Genomic DNA, 22,307 nt, shown 5'->3' on the forward strand with positions numbered 1-22,307 from the left:
ATGTCACTGCTTATGCAAGTCCCTCTCCTTGACAATAACTCTTGCTGTTTTCTGGTCACAAGCAACTTCAATCGGGTTCATTCAACAGAAAATGCAGGCTTTTCCATTCGGTCAATTCCTGCCACCTGGAGGAAGGTGTTTACGACGTGAACGCGCAGTGTACGTGCGCAATCGTCTCGGAAGACGAATGCATCACTGAAATGTTAACTGTACAGCTGTGCAATCTATTGGATAACCCTGTACCGAATCTTTACATGTATCACATTTTCCTCGACAGCGAAAAAGTTGGCCGACATTGTATGTATGCTATTGACTCGAGGGACTGCTGAACCGTCTCCTGCTGTCCCAATGGGACTTCATACAGCACACATTCGCGGTGTATGGCTGCTTCTGTCGCTTCTGTGGTCTAACACGATGATCATCAGTGTTCGGACAGGTGTCCTGCAAGCGTCAATAAGGAGAACTTGACATCTCTGTTCCAGGTACCACTCCAAGTGTTACCTGGCTCACCCCCTTTCCGCACGAAGTTGCTGGCTTGTTCTGTTGTTCGTAAAAGACATGTACAGGCCAAATCTATTGAAGATGTTTGCGTACTGCCGCAGTTGGCCCAGTTGTCTCACAAAAGAAAGCACATATTTCTTTTTCATTGTCCTCTGTGTTCGTACGTTCCGCAACAGACACCATTGTTCACCAAGGGCGACAGCTTCGAGGCAGGTTTCCAGATGTCTCACGATACCATTTCATCATGATTGGATCGTATTCGAGAAACGTGAACCGTCTAACTGTAAGATTAAACCTCATTCTAAGACGGTTTACAACTATTTGACCATAGATATCCACTTTTTATTTCGAAGGAAATCATATTTTTCCTCATTTTTTGGAATCTGATCTCAATAATTTTATTTGTACGCCTGCGACACAATATCCCCAATATTCATCTCTATACCGATTATTCTTTAATATGACTGTTGTACCCCTCTTCCTCATACCACATGAGTAATCATGTATCTCAGCTACCTGCCTTCTCTGTTCTGGGCAGTAACCATGCAATAATTTCTGTACTTGTTCATTATAGAACTACAGAAAACTTTTTTAACATACTAACGATATTTTACAGTCATAGTTTTCTTCAGCACAGTGCTGCTTCTAGGAATTGAAAGATAACTTCAACATCTACTGTTTTGCGATTACAAAAACAGTTCTTGATCTGAGATATTTATCGTCAGTTTGGTATTAACATCATCTTCATTAGGCATTTTAGTTCTATTGCTCTACAAGGGCCATAAAATCTTCTTTTATACAAATGCATATTCCTCCGCTACGTCCTTTAATGTCTTCTATGTTCCTTTAAGCCATCGACTATGTCTTATTTCTTGGAATCGACATCTTACCTCCTTGCATAATCTTCCATCCATTCGTTTGGCTACATGTTATGCACACTCCCGTTTCATTACACTCATTATTTCAGTCCTGTACAAGAGTTAAGTTCCTTGAGAAAATTTGTTTGACTTTCATGTCTTTCCAGGTAAACCAGCTCACGCGTCTGTGTCTTTCAAGTCGAGCAGGCCATTCGTTTCTGATCGATTTACGGATTGATCGTCTACATTTCACTGCCGTACAGCAACACTTTAATACACTGACTCCATTTTACGTTTCAGACACATTTTCGTTTTCAAAATCTTATTTACCATGAGAATTCGAGGTCTCTTTCAACCTTTCATTCACTTTTGTTCGTTTCAATTTGAATTATGGAGCCGGCCGTGGTGGCCGAGTGGCTCTACGCGCTTCAGGCCGCGCGACTGCTACGGACGAAGGTTCGAATCCTGCCTCGGGCATGGATGTGTGTGCTATCCTTAGGTTAGTTAGGTTTAAGTAGTTCTAAGTTCTAAGGGAGTGATGACCTTAGAAGTTAAATCCCATAGTGGTCAGAGCCATTTGAACCATTTTTGAAGTATGGAGACAAAAAAAAAGGCCCTGAGCACTATAGGACTTAACATCTGCGGTCATCAGTCCCCTAGAACTTAGAACTACATAAACCTAACTAACCTAAGGACATCCCAGACATCCACGCCCGAGGCAGGATTCGAACCTGCGACCGTAGCAGTCGCGCGGCTCCGGACCGAGCGCCTAGAACCGCTAGACTACCGCGGCCGGCATTATGGAGACAGATTAGCCATATTGGTCACACATTATGTTGCTCATATTACAATTAATTTTCAATCGTACTGTCACACGACCTTCTTCAAGGTCAGTCATTAGCTTTTGAAGTCAAACAATATAACGTCATCACGAACAGTCGGTTCAGAAAGGTTCTACCGAGAAGGAGTATAATTTTTCACCTATTGTTAGGATCTGAAATCTTTTCCTGGAATTTTCAGTTTAAATGGTACAGCTACAGGATGGTCTACGTAAAGCTTTCCCGGAAAGTATTTACAATAATACTGGCGCGCGACTGATCCTCCTTAATGAATATCACGGCTTTTATTCGCTACAGAACCTACGTTTTGCATTGCGGACTTCGTTGGAGTTTTGGCAGAAACATTTCCAGTATTAAACTACATAGAAAACAGTTCCGCGCGAACTGTGCTTCGTATAATACTCGAGAATGAACAGTCGTTGCTTTATCGTGAGCATCATTTTGCGCTGCATTCAGCTGGTCACTAAACACGTCTGCCCTTTCACTCACTCAAACATAATGAGATGAGGAAGTGAAGTATAGAGTGCTTATAAATTACTTATACAAAAGTAACCTTTAAATGTGGAAAAGGTATACAGCTTACATAAATATACAGAATTCAATGCAATATGTTTTCGGGTTTCATATACAAATTTCAATGTCGCTACCATTTGTAACATGAGAAACGTCCGGTCTGTAATCAGTTTCTTGCAAAATCCTATGAAGGAAATTTAGTTATATGCTCGTGGTGACTAGCGCTTGATTCACCATTTCCAAACCAAGCCGGCACACTCCTACGGACATACGGGACAATTTCACGGTCGTAATATGGTGCCGCGCCATCATGCTGGAAAATAAATTGTATCCTATTGTAATTGGGTCATCAGATAATTTTCATGGATTTCCTGGTACGATATGGCTGTTACGGTTTGTTTGCAACGAAGAAAGAACTGCCAAACTTGTTATAGCTCGCAGCGTACGTGTTTCTGTTCACCCCATATCCGACACTATGACGGTTCACTTTACAGCAGATATGGAACGTGGCTTCGTCACCGAACACAATTTTACTATGCTCTCCGTTAAACATTTCTGTACAAAACTCAGTTTGTTTTTCTTTGTCAGTTCCTCTTAAAGCTTGTCACAGTTCCAATTTTTACGGCTTCAGTGACAGACGTTTCCGTAATACCTTCCACATAACACATTCCGTCCTATATCACTATGCATATTCAGTTCTAAGATGGCAAGGCTCGTTCATTTACCCGGACTGCGAATGTAAGACTACTGGACTTGTTCAGCTGCTGCGTCAGAGACTCCTCGCCTACTGTGATCCAGCGTCCTTTGTGAGAAGATTGTTCCAATTAATAACAGTTTGTCTAGCGGATTTGGATTCATGAAGCCATGAATGACACTGCGCACGCTCTGCACCATTATATGACTACGTGATGACTGTCGGAAAAACTCGTTCGCGCAAGCCACCTAGCGGGTGGTCGCGAGTTATCAGCATTAGGCGTTAATGGAAGTTGAAGATATAAGGCATTCACTGCTGTGTCAAACATCTGTGTAAATTATTTGCCCTTTTCACGGTGAAAGGTTAGTTTTGTGTAACTAATTTATAAACGTCATGAGCTTGTGACTGAGCAGGTTGGATATGTGCAAGCGCAGAAATCTGACAAAAACCTCACGGTATATGGAAATCACGAGTCTCAGCATTTTCTGTGATCGGCAGTTCTCTTCTTTAATAACGGACAATTTCGCGCCAGTCTTATAAAAGTTTCGAACGGAACTGTACAGATCCAGCGACCTTTTGAAGTCACAAATATCTTTGATGCATACATGCAGACTAAGGTGACGAATTAAATTTTGTACCAGGGCTGGTATTCGAAACCCAGGTCCCCTGCTCACTAGGCAGATGCGCTAACCACTACGCCACCGTGGCACAGTACGTTTGCACAGCGCCTCGGACTATCCTAAAACGCTTCCTTCCTCAGTCCAAATTCCTGTGCACACTTACGATGCTGAGGAATATAGCACTACAGTCGGAAAGCTTGTGCAGCGCTGTTAGAGTTTAGGGAGAATACCAAACGGACTGAGGCATGAAGGGTAATTTGGCTTGGTTCAAATGGCTCTGAGCACTATGGGACTTAACTTCTGAGGTCATCAGTCCCCTAGAACTTAGAACTACTTAAACCTAACTAACCTAAGGACAGCACACACATCCATGCCCGAGGCAGGATTCGAACCTGCGACCGTAGCAATCGCGAGGATCCAGACTGAAGCGCCTAGAACCGCTAGGTCACACCGGCCGGCAAGGGTTATTTGGAGCGAGGAGGAATGCATGATCGTGTAGTCCGTGCAACTGCGCGAAAGTTGTGCCGTGATGGCGTAGTGATTAGCGCATCTGCATAGTGCGCAGGTGACCTGGGTTCGAATCCCACTGTTGGTACAAATTTTGATTCATCGCTTTAGTCTGCATATATACGTTGTAAATATTTCCCAAGTCAGTTTTATTTTGTTCACTCTGTACAAATAAATTGTCAACAAAATTATTTGTGTTTAAAATACAATAAAAACAATAAATAGATAAATTTTAAGTAACGACTGTTATATAACATGGCACTGAAACAATATCTGTTCCATATTTAGGCAAAACTGATAGGAACATGAAAATCAGGTAATTTCCAAGAATGTTTGCCTATCGAAGGCGCGGGCTCCAAACGATTGGTATCTAACGTGGAATCCAAATCGATCACGCGACTGTGCTGGCGGGCGTTATGACAAATTATTAGTGATTTGCTAGGGAAACCCAAACGATTTTTTCGGTTGTGAGTGGTATGTCTGGTAATATAAACGTTTCTTCGGTCGATTGCCTGAGGTGGAAGAATCTAGTCCCATGCTTATGCAATGTAGAAATTGTTTGAATTTTTTCGGAAATATGGACTAATACTGGATGACGAAAGTAGGAACTGGTTAGACTGCGGTTTGTAAGAAGGCTACCAGGAAGAGTACACGGTTTGCTACTCCAAATAATCGATCCAGACCAATATAATTCTTGTATCTTGCTGAATTAGGGACCACAAACTGCAAGCAACAGCAACCGAAACGGAATTACCTAACAAAAAAATGGTTCAAATTGCTGTGAGCACTTTGGGACTCAACTGCTGTGGTCATTAGTCCCCTAGAACTTAGAACTACTTAAACCTAACTAACCTAAGGACATCACACACACCCATGCCCGAGGCAGGATTCGAACCTGCGACCGTAGCAGCAGCGCGGCTCCGGACTGGAGCGCCTAGAACCGCACGGCCACAGCGGCCGGCAATTATCTAACAATACCGTGTGCGACTATTTCGGGTTTTGCAAAGAAGTGTGTTATGTAATAGTGACGAACAACTGTGTACCGATTGGTGGACCAAATAAAGTTGTTGAAGTGGATGAATCGCACATAGCAAGAAAGGAAAACCAGAGAGGACGACTTTTAAGGAATGAAATCAAACATATTTGGGTGTTCGGTGGTATAGAACGAGAGTCTCGGAAGTGCATTTTGGTAAGAGTGTTCTCCAGAGACAAGGTAACTTTAGTCGGTTCGATAAAGAACTTTATACTGCCCGGTAGCAAAGTGATTACAGACGACATTCAGTCTTACTAGACACTGAAAGCAGAAGGATTCAACCATGAGTTCGTCAACCACTCTTTAGAGTTCGTGTCTTCATATGACCCCAGTGTGTACAGGCAGAATATCGAGAGACAGTGGAAATCAGTGAAATCTGACTTCTATCAGTATCTGTATTTCCATAACTTACGGTTCCAAGGAAATGTTGACGCATGTGACACTCTACCCATATTTTTGCCTGGCATTGGCAGAGTCTACCCAGGTTACGTCAAAAAGGGAATCTTTCCCGTAGCATACACATCAAATGGACTTTTATGTGACGACAACGTCGACGAAGAGTGAGGTAACCCGGTTCCTTTGTAATTACAAATATTTTGTCGTTGCTGTAGTGAGCACCATAAACGTGCTCATAGTGCCCGCCATCACAGTCGCGTGATCGATTTAGAAGCGCAGGTTCGATATCTATCGTTTGGAGCCCGCGGCTTCGATGGGTAAACATTCGTGGGAATTACCGAAAATCAGAACACCTAGTAGATAGTGTCGAAAGTTCCATGCGGCGTTTCGCGGATGATGCTGTAGTATGCAGAGAAGTTGCGGCATTAGAAGATTGCAGCGAAATGCAGGAAGATCTGCAGCGGATAGGCACTTGGCGCAGGGAGTGGCAACTGATGCTTAACATAGACAAATGTAATGAATTGCGAATACATAGAAAGAAGGATCCTTTATTCTATAATTATATGATAGCGGAACAAACACTGGTAGCAGTTACTTTTGTAAAATATCTGGGAGAAGGCGTACGGAACTATTTGAAGTGGAATGATCATATAAAATTAATTGTTGGTAAGGTGGGTGTCAGGTTGCGATTCATTGGGAGTGTCCTTAGAAAATGTAGTCCATCAACAAAGGAGGTAGCTTACAAAACACTCCTTCGACCTATACTTGAGAATTGCTCATCAGTGTGGGGTCCGTACCAGGTCGGGTTGACAGAGAAGATAGAGAAGATCCAAAGAAGAGCGGCGCGTTTCGTCACAGGGTTATTTGGTAAGCGTGATAGCGTTACGGAGATGTTTAGCAAACTCAAGTGGCAGACTCTGCAAGAGAGGCGCTCTGCATCGATGTATAGCTTGCTGTCCAGGTTTCGAGAGAGTGCGTTTCTGGGTTGCTTCCCCCTACTAATACCTCCCGAGGAGATGACGAATTTAAAATTAGAGAGATTCGAGCGCGCACGGAGGCTTTCCGGCACTCGTTCTTTCCGCGAACCATACGCGACTGGAACAGGGAAGAGAGGTAGTGACAGCGGCACGTGAAGTTCCCTCCGCCATACAACGTTGGGTGGCTTGCGGAGTGTAAATGTAGATGTAGATGTAGAAGAAAATAGGTTTTTCAAATGTCAAAGCCACGTCTGAGTAAACACTGAGAAAGTGTTATTTTCATAACTTTACTGCCATTACACCCATGAACGGTTTAGTTACGAAAATTTCTGACACTACAGTTTTTAATTCAAGTCGTCATTCCTACGAACAAATTTAAATAAGTGGTGCAGACATGAAGGAATGCTTAACGTAATGCTGCTGGCTCGATATACATAAATGGTACAGAGAATGGGTAACAATTAACACTTATTAACAATTGTTTCCTAAAATACTGAGCTAATCTAGCGTCATTCATCTGACGTCGACTGCGAATGAATTCCGCTAAAAGGAAGCGGACGGAGAAAAATAATAGCTACAAATTAAAGCGGATATCTGCTTTTTTTTTTTTTTTTTTTTTTTTTGGAGTATCTGGCTGGATTTGCCGCCCCCGTGCCGCGGGCATGAGCGGCATTGTGAAACTATGGCCTGAGAGTGCCGGCAGCCGCGGCTGGGGTTTCCGCTGCTTTGCCCGCCCGCCTGCTACAGACCGTTGCTACGTGACGAGACTGGGGGTTCCAACCGCTGCCGGCGCAGAACACCCGGAGCTGGCCGGGCCGTATTGAAAAATCGCGCCGTCTCACTGCGACCCGTTTCACAATTCTGTTACGGAAATTCCGAGTGCGCCGAATGGCGGCCGACATCTGACTTGATTTAAGAGCCAGAACAGAGTGCACCGTTCGTGATCCGCATATCGCGAGGCCGCGGCGGCTTCCGCCTTTGCCACCGCTGTACCGTTTTCCGTGCCGCGGAACATCCACCTTATCTGTGTTCGGCGGGCAGAAAATTAATTAGAGTTTTTACAGAAATTTCTTTGTTTGCCGATAATGTCGTGTCGTCGCCTACACAGTGAGATATAGTTTCAGTGAAACAATGGTTTTAAAGCAGCGCGAACCGAGAGATAAGTAAAGAAATCAGATAAAATGAAATGTATAACAAAGTCCCTATTTGTCGCTGTACTCTCATTCGATTGCTAATGTCTCAACATAGTGATCTTGCGGTCTTCCAGCGCATACACCTGTGAGTGTGTGGGTTTTATTCTGTCAAGTTGCACAATGGGTCGATCCAACAAGTATCCTTTGGCTCCTGCAAGAAACAGTTTCCACCTCACAATTCTACAGAAGTCAGACAGATGCCCCTAATGTGCCAACAAGAACTGCTTGAAAATCATTCAGCAACAAATATCTTCTGGAATCGTCCGCTGTAAGGAAAATACACAAAAATATTCTATATGTTCTTACGTAACTAGTGGGATACTTGGGTACACGAGTATTGCTAGCAAGTGTAAGAAAAACATTAAACGAACGATAAATATTATTTATTACAAAAAATTCCGAGAAATCAAGTGAAACATTCTCATATAAAATAATAATAAATTTCTGTGTTCTTTTCGGAACATATATTGCCTCTTGTGGATAGGAATGCTATTATTTTACAAAGTATGGAAAGGTTCTTTTCTCCCTTTTCTTTAAGAATGTTATTTACTTGACACAATGGCTGAGAGCCGCTCCTACAGAACTTGAATAACTTTTCTAGGTACAGTCAAGGCTGCCGCGTGGGAAATGTGGTGGAGTGTACTGTTAGAGAGGACAGATAGGGCACGCATACACTGTAGCGCACAATACCATGAGCTGCGACGACTGCTGCCTGCATCGCTCGCTCCTGACAAATAACACAACTATATCTTTCTATCTGGACTGACGTTCGCCAATCAAACTCTCCCTACGCCTTGATGAAGTCAAGGACTCCTATCCGCTCCTAGTCTTAATTATAGGTGTGGTACACTGGTCAGATAACCAGTCCACCGCGATGACACTCAATACTCGCACGCAGGCGTTTAACTACTACTCTGTCCGTGTTCGCACCCTTCAATAAGTGTTCTGGCGCAACAGTGAACAACAATTAATTGCGAGCGACTCAATTTAGTGTGTCACTTCCATTTGTTAACGACAGTGGTGCTCTCCCAGTGAAGTACTGAGGAGAGACTTTGTTCCTCGCTCTTTGCGTACACGTGCGAGCGCACTCTCTCTCGTTGTGTTCCTGCTCCAAGAGCATCAATGGAACGGCCACTTTTTCTGGAGAAGTTACAAGGGTACATCATTCGCTGCCTTCTCTCACTCCTCTGACTCTTTGCGTCAGAAGTATTCCACCAGTCAGCGTTGCTCTTTTAAACGGGAGAATGACGTTTCGTTTAAGTCGACCAATGCGGAAATCTGTTGCAGCTCAGTTAGGTGTATACTGTCCTCCTGTGAGAACTCTGTAACTACGCAGTCAGTTCGTGAAAAAATGCGTCTTCTGGGCGCTCCCACAAAATGTAGCGGAATTTGCTTTTAAGTCGAACACAGGGGTCGTTATCCCTTCGCTCCTGTAAAAGCTGTCTTCTCTCAGGGCGGTTGATTCGGCCGAAGTAGGTATGTTGTTGACCCAGCCCTCTAAAGGGACAGTCTTCCCAGCAGGTTGGTTTCCTCTTCAGAACGAAAATTCCTGTGGCCGCCATGTTGTGTACGCCAGCCTCGACTTTTACAACCTTGGTACACACTTGCGATTTACTTATTAGATCGGCATATCGCTTACATGAATTCATACAAAATTGACTCTACCTTATCGACTTTGGGTTCAAAAGAAGCTTCTTGATGTGCACAATACGATTGTGAGGACAGAATATATAAGAAATGAAGGTCAGGAGACCACACCACCTTATACACCGTTTTGATCCATCGTTACTACTGCCACGACGGCTGTTCGGATAATAAGACTCGATACGTCGCGAAATGGTAACGACACCGAAAATCCGATGAAGCTTTGTACAGTTGTGCCGAGGGACGTCTAGCATGCCTGTAGATCATGTCAAGTAGCTCTTTTCATTTCTGGGCACACAGTGAGCGCTTAAAGACGCCCAGAACAATAGTGTCTCCCGCCAAGTATGTGTGGCTGCTGAGAGGTTTCGTCTGATTTCGTGCAACCTCACATAAGTCCCTGTCGTGCATTTTCTCCTTCACGACAGTTCTCGACCCCTCACTGCAGGGGCATTGAGTACGCCCCTGCAGCGTTCTCGCCGGCTATTGTGGCCGAGCGGTTCTAGGCGCTTCAGTCCGGAACCGCGCTGCTGCTACGGTCTCAGGTTCGCATCCTGCCTCGGGCATGGCTCTGTGTGATGCCCTTAGGTTAGTTAGGTTTAAGTAGTTCTAAATCTAGGGGACTGATGACCTCAGATGTTAAGTCCTATAGTGCTTAGTGAGATTTGAGCCACTTGCAGCGTTTTCGATGGTAGGTGCTTGATGACCCACGATAGAGCCCGGACTTGGCTCCCTCTAATTTTCGTCTCTGCTCACATGAACCGCTGGCTATGAAGACAACATTTTGGCAGAGACGACAAACTGAAGACCAGCGAAGAGAACTGGATGAAAGTACAGGTCGCTGCCTTGTACGACGTGGGTGTTAGTAAGTTTGTACAACGCTACGACAAATGTCTATGTTGGACCGGCGTCAATGTACACAAGTTGCTGGATGGTGTAGTAAACTGTTGCAAAGAAAAACATTTTTTTGTTTTCACTGTCGTCCCGATTTTGCCACCGATATGATCTTACTTCCCGAATAGGCCTCGTATTTCAGAACAGCTCTTTTCTTCACTAACAACTAACGATGAGATAGATGTGTCGTTTGTGAAATTATTGTCTTTATTCTAAGCATTTCAACTAGCTTGGTTTGTTCACTTTACAGTAGCAACGCCCAATGACTTCAGTAGCAGAATACAAACCTTATTTGGAAGGATCATTCGCCGGCCGGTGTGGCCGAGTGGTTCTAGGCGCTTAAGTCTGTAATCGCGCGACCGCTACGGTCGCAGGTTCGAATCCTGCCTCAAGCATGGATGTGTGTGATGTCCTTAGTTAGTTTTATGTAGTTCTAAGTTCTAGGGGACTGATGACCTCAGATATTAAGTCCCATAGTGCTCAGAGCCATCTGAACCAAGGAAAATTCGTTGAGATTATTTGCAATGTTTCGAAGTTAAACTTGAACGAATGCGCTCCAAAGTATCTGATTATAATTCCTTGTCAGTTATCTGTCAACTAATGAACCTTATTCTTCGTCACTCCGAGTAAACAACAGGGCAACGCACTACAATAAATTCGTTCAACAAGCTTACAAGTTTAAATGTCTCCCTGCGGCACCGACTTTCTGTCCTTACTCGCACTATAGGTTTTCCTTGCAACGTAGTTACCATTTGCTTTAACGAGTATTGTGCTGCGATGTTTAAGACAGTGAAGTTTCTGTTTATTTGTCCAACGACCGTAAATTCCTCAATTGGGAATATGATGGCAATGAAGTGAGATATTTCTTTAAAGTCAGTACCGCCATTAGAGTGTTGTTTATTTACAGTGTCAAATGATCTCGGCCTCAAAGTGCCATTGTCAAGTGTTTTAAGAGTTATAAATTGTCTAAGATGGCATACTGTCGTATTACAATACACTATTAGACACATTGTCTAACAGTCTAATAGTGTATTTTAATACGACAGAATGCCATCTTAGGCAATTTATAAAACTTAAAACAGTTGATAATGGCACTTTCAAGCATAATCATGATTGTGTAAGTCTAAAACTGTAAATAAACAACAGTCTAATGGAGGTGCTGAAATGGTTCAAATGTCTCTAAACACTATGGGACTTAACATGTGATGTCATCAGTCCCCTAGACTTAGAACTACGTAAAACTAACTAACATAAGGACATAACACACATCCATGCCCGAGGCAGGATTCGAACCCGCGACCGTAGCAGCAGCGCGGTTGCGGACTGAAGCGCCTAGAACTGCTCGGCCACAATGACCAGCGGCAGTACTGACTTTAAAGAAATATGTTATGACTGTGGCCTCGCATTATGAAAAAATTATTAAATGAGATATTTGTTTCAAATCATGGTCAGGCAAACCAGACTATGGAAAGTAGAACATCTTCATTTGTATCTATAATTTGCATCTCACAGTGTGTTTCCGAACGCACTTCGGATCCGGCTACTATTTCCTTTTTGTCCCCTTAACGTTCTAGGCGCTACAGTCTCGAACCGCGCGACCGCCACGGTCGCAGGTTCGAATCCTGCCTCAGGCATGGATGTGTGTGATGTCCTTAGGTTAGTTAGGTTTAAGTAGTTCTAAGTTCTAGGGGACTGATGACCTCAGCAGTTAAGTCCCATAGTGCTCAGAGCCATTTGAACCATTTGAACCTTAACGTTCGTGAATGTTGTGTGGGAAAAATGAACATCTGTAAGCCTCAAAACGAGATTAAGTTTCCGGTCAAGATTATTTTGCGTAAAGTGTGTGACAGGTAGTGCAGTGCCGCTTCACTCTCTCGGAATTCTGACACACCATCTCTCTTGTGATGTCTGCCACCGGAGGTGGAGGAGAATCGTCTTGAAGTTATAGCGTTTTTTTCGAATCTAATCTATCTCTTCTACTAATCCTAATTTCTGAGGTTCCCAAACTCACGAAAAATACTCAACCATTCCGCGAAACTCAGAGAGCTTTATCCTCGGAATGGCCAAGCGAGGGTTAACGCAGCGGGGCATAATTGTTTCCAGAACACCGGAGTATACTGCGACAAGGTCACGTCCATAGTTCACACTACTGTTCAACCAAATGTATCTTATAATTCTGTGCAATGTGCTCCTTCAGCGTATGATAAAAGCTTTCTGTGATAAAAAAGATGACGAATCGTGGTCCGTATAAAAAGTTTCAAGACTATATTTCTCACGTACAAGCGACGTCAGCGCAGTAAGTACAATGGCAGCTTGAACGAACAACTCTAAACAACGGATGTGCATTCAACAGGTCAGTTATGTGTTAAATAGCGGATGCCGTGCTGTGGTGTTTCAACGATGTTGCGTCACAAATCTCAATGGGGCCACACATCAAAATCAGTTGCACAAGACATTCACCACAATGTCTTGGAGAATAGAAATGTCTGTGCTAAGTTTGTCCCGGGCTCCTTGAATCCAAAACAAAAATAACGACGTGTGGATGCCTGTTGCAACGTGATTGAAACGCAAATTACGGGCAGTTCTTCTGGAAAAAAAAAAAAAATCATCGCAGCGGACGACACTTGGGAGTTGTCAGTGCGAACCTACCATAAACGACAAAGTGCAGAAATTCACATAAATGGTCAAGGCTTTGACGACACAGTCAATAGTGAAACCAATGTCACCTGCGAGTTGATCACATTCTGGCTGGCCGGAGTGGCCGAGCGGTTAAAGGCGCTACAGTCTGGAACCGCGCGACCGCTACGGTCGCAGGTTCGAATCCTGCCTCGGGCATGGATCCGTGTGATCTCCTTAGGTTAGTTAGGTTTAAGTAGTTCTAAGTTCTAGGGGACTTATGACCACCGCAGTTGAGTCCCATAGTGCTCAGAGCCATATGAACTATTTTTTGATCACATTCTAAAGCAGTTTCAAATATTTGCAGGTATGCTCTTCGCGTTTTGCTCAGGTAAGGAAGGCTATTTAAAGTCCTGAATCATTAAAGCAACTACCTTGACGTTTTTTGGTTAATAGTGGCTCAAAATAATTGATCAAGTGAACATTTGCAAGATAGTAACATATTTATAGAAGTTTTCGATATATTTTTTGCATATTATTAGTGCCCCCTGCTTTTGTTTCATTTCTGTCTTTTATTTTTTTATTGTCATGCCTTTTGCCACTTTCACTTTTAGGTATTTATATCTATGTAATATTACTTTTCATGTCTTAAAGATGACGCTCCGGCATATCTAATATAGTTTATGTTATTTTATTTCAACTACTCTGTCGCTGAGGTAATCCTGTTGTACGCCAACCACAGATATCCCATCCAGTAGACGTAAGCTTAATTTGTTTACTCGTTTCCCCTAGTTCAAGTTTATAGCCGCTTTTACTTTAAACCCTTTTACTTCTCGCCCATTTATACTACGTCTCGTACTGTGTGAGTGCAAACTGCTGTCTTACATGTGCACATTGTTAATCTTATTGCGTTTACATTTTAATCATAACTAGGCTTTTTATGCTAAGATGTTTTTTCTCTTTAAAACGAGCCTATACGACAGTACCGATCCTCACAGTCGACATCATTTTCCTACCACTCGTCATCTCTCCTTGTCTTATTGCTCAATTTTTAGATATATTTTTATGTATCATAATTACCCATTATTTTAGTTGTACTTTTACCTTAAAACTCTTTAATCTGATGCACTCTGTTATAATATTTTATGCTTTTTGTCGATTCCTCATATTTGTATGATATCATATTTATCCTTATATTTGTACTACTGTTCTGTATTGATCTTGTGAACCATATTTATGTCATCGAACAGACCAGTCATTTCCTGCTCTTTTGGGGCTATCTACTTGAGTTCCCCGCCTCCAGTCGCTTCCGCTGCCGCGCTCGGATGGCTTCTAGGCCGTCTGCACTACTCACTCCGTCTCTGTTGTCCAACCGGGCGCTGTGGCTGTTACTGCTACGCATGAGTTCAGTTACTTATTTATATACATTGTTATTGATTTGATTTCTATGCGGAGCCCTCTCTAAATTTAGCGTTGTTAACAAGCTTGTTTGTGTAGCCATCTTCAAACCAAGAAGGCTCTGAGCACTATGGGACTTAACATCTGAGGTCATCATTCCCCTAGAACTTAGAACTACTTAAACCTAGCTAACCCAAGGACATCACACACATCCATGCCCGAGGCAGGATTCGAACCTGCGATTGTAGCGGTCGCACGCTTCCAGACTAAGCGCCTAGAACCGCTCGGCCACACCGGCAGGCGTAGCCTTCTTCCGCAGAAAGCATATAAATGCTTGTTTTCTAAATAAAACTGCGTTTTCCTGCTGCTACTTAATTTTTTTATTCCATACGCGTTTCGCCTTATCTTGTTCTGAGGCATCATCAGTGGGACCTAAAACAGTACACTTTTGTTAGTTTTAGATTATTAAACATTTCACGTCGCGATTTTTTTGTAAAAAAGTAATTACGTACGATTTGCTGATCTGTGTTTCCTCACATCTGGTCGGGCGGTCGCACTGCCACTTTTATTACTGTCATATACGCACAGCTTTGCGTTCTAACCTTCTTCACCCTGTTCACCATGTTTCTCATTCTTTTCCGTGGTGTACTATTGCTCTTTTGCCACCTGATATAATTATTTCGCCGGACACTGCTTTTCACAACTCAAATATTGTGACTCCATTACGTGCTTCCTCCTCTTTGGCATGTTTACCTCCTTGTTGCCAACCTAACGAAGTACGATGTTCAAGACTAACTTCTGTTCGTGTGTGTGTATGAGAGAGAATGAGTGAGTGAGTGAGTGAGAGAGAGAGAGAGAGAGAGAGAGAGAGAGAGAGAATTTTTTTTATTTTTCTTTATCTTTATTTTTTTGTGGTTTCAATTGTATGGTGTTTTATTAGCTGTTGGCGAGTGGTTGAAAATGTTGGTGCCAGCTGATTTGACTTTTAGTTTCAATATTCTGTGAAGGGGTTCATGGATAGGTGAGTGTAAAGATGTTGGGTGATATTATTATTCTTATATTGGACAGTATTATTATATAAATCCTCTTTGGGAGCTTTATTCTGTTATTTTATCAATTAGTGTAAATAATGAATTGCCTGGCATGTATACTTGGTCATTCAACAAGATTTTCCTTTCTGCTTTGGTTTTATGTATGTCGTGCTTTTCTTGCAGGGTTAGCAGGTGTTTTTTTATTTCTGATTCTAATTATTTTCATGTCCTCTTTTCTAGTGGTTGGTTTGTGGTCATGTTCTCTTAGGTGTTCTGCAAATGTGGAGTGATTTGTCCCATATTTACACACTCTCATGTGTTCTTTTTATCGGATATCAAATGTTCTACCTGTGTGTCCCATGTATCTGCCTTCACAAGTGTTACGCTGTTGATATATACCTGCTTTCTGGTATATGTCTCTGTTTTTTTTCAGTTTCGGGGTACATTTTTGTGTAGAATTGTCTGTTGTGTTTTTGCTATGTTTACTCCCTGTTTTTTTGAAAGTGTTGGTGATTTTAGGGGTGACTTTGTGTTTTATGTCATTGTGTACCATCTTGTGTTTTCTTTCATCTTTTTCTGATTATCTTGTCTTGTTGTCATGGGACTGCCTGTTTGTGTTTGGTTCTTTTGTGTTGTTGTCTGTGGTTTGGTGATTCTGCTTTTATTTTACTTGTAATTTTGTTGTTTACTTTTGTGACTGTGTTATTATTGTAACCATGATTTTGTGCTATCTGCATTATTATGCTATCTGCATTATTATGTCCAGATCAGTTGGAACCAAAATTTTCAACTACTCGCCAGCAGCTATTACAACACCATACAATTCAAGCCACAAAAATAATCGTCTCTCTCTCTCTCTCTCTCTCTCTCACACACACACACACACACACACACACACACACACACACACATAGAAGTTAGTCTTCAACATATACTTCGTACTTTGTTAGGTTGGCAACAAGCAGGTAAACATGCCAAAGAGGAGGAAACACGTAATTAACTCACAATATTTACGTTGTGAAACGCAGTTCTCGGCGAAATAGTTATATCAAGTGGCAAAAGAACAATAATACACCATGAAAAGGAATGAGAAACATGGTGAACAGGGTGAAGAAGGTCAGAACGCAAAGTTGTGCATATATGGCAGTAATAAAAACAGATCAGAAAATCGTTAAGTAAATACTTTTTCACAAAAAAATCGCGACGTGAACTGTGTAATCATCCAAAACTAACAAATAGGTACTGTTGTAGACCCCACTGATGATGCCTTAGAACAAGATAAGGCGAAACGCGTATGGAATACATGAAGTAGCAGCAGGAAAAGGCAGTTTTATTTACAAAACTACTATTAGTGTTTCTGTTCCAGTTCCATGCGTTTGTTTGACGTGGGGCGATTGACTGACCCGAACGCCACACATTTCTGTTGCCACAGTTAGGTGAGTACACCACTCGTCACAACTGTAGCTTTCTTTTTGGCATGTCATGCTCACAGACTTTGTATGCTAGTAGCCCCTCGTCTTGTTCGTAGGTGGTGGCATTTGAATATGAAGCTTGATGCTTCGAAACCGATCGAGTAATAAATTAAGAAGTTACTGACAAATGAATCGGATTCTTATTCTATAGATAACCCAGGCTCGAAACGTTTTGTATTGACGGTTCCAGGGACTTAAATATACTCATTGGAGATAATGTCTGTCACTTTCGTAAACACAACAGAGCACAGTGAAGCGCTGTAGATTGAGTAGGGCTAGTGTTTGGCGGCGACCGGACCTCCCCACTGACGTAATATGTACGTAACAGTTACTTGTATGGACCCATAGTAACAGATGGGTCGACGAGGTAATGTGGCTCAATGTAAGAATGGAGCTATCTTGTTCGGATATGCCTACTACCAAAGTACGAGTGAAGGTGTCCAATTTGTTGCCGCATCAACGTGGACTGCCGAACGTGTCTATATGTAATGCTCTACTACTCGTGGCCGTGTAACACAGCATATGATTAGTGGTCTTAAATGGATCCTCACCGAGACGACTAACGCCTTGTTGATGGCAACCGGTTTCAAACCAGGCAGGAATGTTTAGTTTTAGAAAATGAAGGTCCACCTCTAACAGTTTCTGAACGGAACTGCGAAAGTAACTGCATGCATTGGACATCAGGAGTAGGGTACTTCGTTAAAGCACATTCTTCAGACAGGAACACAAAAAATCGTGTCTTCAACTGACGAAAAAATACAGAAATTATCCAGCAGCTGTCTGGATTAAAAACGGTGTAAGAAAAGAATGTAATCTTTCGCCCCTACTGTTTGATCTGTACGTCGAAGATGCAGTGACAGAAATGAGGTTGAGAAGTAGCATTAAGATTCAAGGTGAAATGATATCAATGTAAGATTCGCCGATGGCATTGGTATCCTCAGTGAAAGTCAAGAAGAATTGCAGGAGCTGTCGAATGGAATAAACAGTTTTAATGAGTACAGAATACTGACTGTCAGTCAACCGAAGGAAGACTAAAGTCGTCAGAAGCAGCAGAAATGTGAGAATATTAACATCTTAATTGTTTGTATGGAAGCATTCAATACTTGTACTAATCTTTTCGGAGAATACCGAACTAAAAATTGGTGAAAAACAGTTTAGATAACAATGGTTATTTTATTTCAAAATGACAGGTTTCGGCCTAGTCTTAGGGCATCTTCAGAACAGCGCCATCAGCTCGAGCTGACGATGTCTAGAACAGTCAGTAGACTTCGGTCGCGGAAACTGCTGGTCGGTCATCATCATCAGTTAACTGCTATATTAGCAGGTCCTTTGCCTCTCCATTTTCTGCGATCCATTGCTTCCTTCTTAAGGCTGCTGTATGTTGTACCGTCCATCATGTCATCCAGTATCTGGAATCTCTTCCTTCCTCGCTTCCTTTCCCCTTCTACATAACCTTCTAAAACTGTTTTTATCAGTCCGTCATTCTTTCTTAATGTATGCCCAATCCAATTTCTTTTTCTTGTCTTTATTACATCTAGTAACTGTCTTTTCTCTCCCACTCTTCTCAGTACCTCTTCATTTTTTACTCTGTCCATCCAACTTATTCTTTCCATCTTCCGCCATGTCCAGATCTCAAAAGCCTCCAGCCTTTCTCTGTCTTTTTTCCTCATAGTCCATGTTTCAGCGCCATACAGAAGAACACTCCGTACAAGACATTTTATGAGTCTCTTTCCGAGTTCTCTGTCCAGACCGCTGCAGAAGATTCTCCTTTTCTTATAAAACGCCTCTTTTGCCATTTCTATCCTTATTTTAATTTCTATGGTGCACTTCCAGTCGGTGTCTATCCTGCTTCCAAGATACTTAAAATGTTCAACCTATTCTAGTGTTTCACCATTCAGCACAATTTTTATTTCCTTATTTCCTCCTATTGCCAATACTTTTGTTTTATTTGTGTTAATTTTCATTCCATATTTTTTTCCGTTAGTTGCAATGGTGTGCACCAAATCCTGTAATTCTTTTTCCCCTGTGGCTACAAGGACCATGTCATCAGTAAATCTCAAGCACCCTACTCTTCTTCCTCCAATTTCTACTCCTTTGTCATCTGGTCGGTAGGTAGATGAAAAAGCAATTCTGGTATCTAGGCGGTAACATAACCCATGACGGAGGGAATGAGGATGACATAAAAGGCAGACTACAAATGGCAAAAGGGGCTTTCCTGGCCAAGAGAAGTCTACTAGTATCAAACACAGGTCTGAATTTGAAGAAGAAACTTCTGGAAATGTACGTTTGGGTGCACAGCATTGTATGGCAGTGAGACATGGACTGTGGGAAAACCGCCAACAGAAGACAACAGAATCATTTGAGGTGTGAACTGATAAGGTCAGGTATGACGAGTTTCTCCGCAGAATCGTTGAGGAAACGAATATATGGAAAACACTGCCAAAAAGAAGGGACAAGATAAGGCAGGATAATAGGATATCTGTTAAGACATCAGGGAACAAATTCCGTGGTTCAAGAGGGAGTTGTAGAGGGTAAAAACCGTAGAGGAAGACAGAAATTGTAATAATACGTCCATCAAATACTTTAGGAAGCAGGTTGCAATGCTACTCTGAGATAAAAGGATTGGCACAGGAGAGGAATTTCTGACGGGCCGCATGAAAGCAACCAGAACACTGATGCGTGAAAAAGAAAAAGAAATAAAAGGAAGGAAAGAGCTGGCTGATGGCGTGTTATGTAGTCCGTCATAAGTCATGATTTTAGATCGTTTCAAGTGATGTGAAATGTCCAGTGCCACGATAGTCCAATGATTCGTTTAACGCGCAATGCGTGGAGGATGCAGCTGAAACCATAGGTGAAGTGCCATAAAATGGAATTCTCGTGTGTCTAGGGCTTCCCGGAAAGGAGACCTTTCGACTGGTGCAAGTCTTTCGAGTTGACGCCACTTCGGCAACTTGCATGTCGATGGTGATGAAATGATGATGAGAAGTACAACACAACACCCAGTCCCTGAGCAGAGAAAATCTCCGACCGAGCCGGGAATCGAACCTGGGCCGTTAGGTATGACATTCCGTCGCGCTGCCCACTCATGTACCAGGGGCGGACGATGTGCCATGATTGGGACCCCTCATTCAGCTTCATTTATTTCAACATTACTGGTGACAAAAACCATTTTTGTCAACACTTTCATGATGACTATCCTGCAGACACGCTATCCAAGTCGAGAACAGCTGTCTTCACAGGGCTGGCCACATTGTTTGTGGTTTGACGAACACCCAGGCTCGTTAAATCACCCGATCGTAAACGCACAGAAAATGTCTCTCTGTATTTGGAACAGTGTACGGAACGAAGCACTCATCTCTCCCGCAGTTTGGTAATTTTACAGCATCTGAGCAATGACTGGCTTCAGCCGGAAATGGCATATCTGAAGAAAACTTCCTAAAGTCAAGCTTCCATAAATATTTCTTTATTTATAAACAATCGGTTTCGACAGGCTTTTCATTATCTTCAGGTCTTCAAAATGTAATGTCATAGAGTTGTACCTCACGCCCAGTTATGATTCATATAAAATGTAGCACATAATATATGACAATTTCGCATGAGGCCCAACTCAAAATGAACGTATTCTATAACATAAATTTTTGAAGACCTTAAGATGACAGCAAAGTCCGTCGAAACCAGATGTCCGTAAATGAAGATCTTGGCTGAAGCACGGTTTTTACCTAGCAAAGCAGATCGCTTTTCCTGATTACTCAGCATGAGAAAATTAATTACCCGAAGATGGTTGAGGACTCGATTTCTCGCTAAATTGCGACCGTTATGTATGCTACAATCTGGAGTACATGGTACTGGTGTGATATCTCCCAGGATGTGAAAATATTTTTTTGTGTGGAGTGCTTACTTCGATCACGACAGATATACTGATATGAGAAAGCAAGTAGGAGCTGTTCTACCTCTTGCCAAGAGATGGAAGCTACACTACTGGCCATTAAAATTGCTACACCACGAATATTACGTGCTACAAACGCGAAATTTATGTGACAGGAAGAAGATGCTGTGATGTGCAAATGATTAGCTTTCCAGAGCATTCACACAAGGTTGGCGCCGGTGGCGACACCTACAACGTGCTGACACGAGGGAAGTTTCCAACCGATTTCTCATATACAAACAGCAGTTGACCGGCGTTGCCTGCTGAAACGTTGTTCTCATGCCTCTTGTAAGGAGGAGAAATGCGTACCACCACGTTTCCGACTTTGATAAAGGTGGGGTTGGAGCCTATCGTGATTGCGGTTTGTCGTATCGCGACATTGCTGCTCGCCTTGGTCGAGATCCAATGACTGTTAACACAATATGGAATCGGTGGGTTCAGAAGGTTAATACGGAACGCCGTGCTGGATCCCACCGGCCTCATATCACTAGCAGTCGAGATGGCAGGCAACTTATCCGCATGGCTGTAACGGATCGTGCAGCCACGTCTCGCTCCCTGAGTCAACAGATGGGGACGTTTCCAAGACAACATCCATCTGCACGAGCAGTTCAACGACGTTTGCAGCAGCATGGACTATCAGCTCTGAGACTATGGCTGCGGTTACCCTTGACGCTGCATCACAGACAGGAGCGCCTGCGATGGTGTACTGAACGACGAACCTGGGTGCATGAATGGCAAAACGTCATTTTTTCGAATGAATCCAGGTTCTGTTTACAGCATCATGATGGTCGCATCCGTGTTTGGGACATCGCGGTGAACGCACATTGGAAGCGTGTGTTCGTCATCGCCATACTGGCGTATCACCCGGCGTGATGGTATGGGATGCCATTGGTTACACGTCTCGGTCACCTCTTGTTCGCACTGACGGCACTTTGATCAGTGGACGTTACATTTCAGATGTGTTATGACCCGTGGCTCTACCCTTCATTCGATCCCTGCGAAACCCTACATTTCAGCAGGATAATGCACGACCGCATGTTGCAGGCCCTGTACGGGCCTCTCTGGATACAGAAAATGTTCGACTGCTGCCCTGACCAGCACATTCTCCAGATCTCTCACCAATTGAAAACGTCTGGTTACCCTTGACGCTGCATCACAGACAGGAGCGCCTGCGATGGTGTACTGAACGACGAACCTGGG

At 42.9% G+C, this 22,307-nt stretch overlaps 1 protein-coding gene across 1 annotated transcript in view; it reads right to left on the minus strand.

The window, feature by feature from the left end:
- LOC124803436 (leucine-rich repeat-containing protein 24-like) overlaps positions 1-22,307 on the minus strand; it is a gene marked incomplete at its 5' end in the record, with an annotated part of 196,948 nt that overhangs the window by 49,654 nt on the left and 124,987 nt on the right. The gene's annotated exons all lie outside the window — the stretch shown is intronic.

Source organism: Schistocerca piceifrons, chromosome 6, assembly GCF_021461385.2.
Source record: "Schistocerca piceifrons isolate TAMUIC-IGC-003096 chromosome 6, iqSchPice1.1, whole genome shotgun sequence".
Taxonomy (NCBI): domain Eukaryota; kingdom Metazoa; phylum Arthropoda; class Insecta; order Orthoptera; family Acrididae; genus Schistocerca; species Schistocerca piceifrons.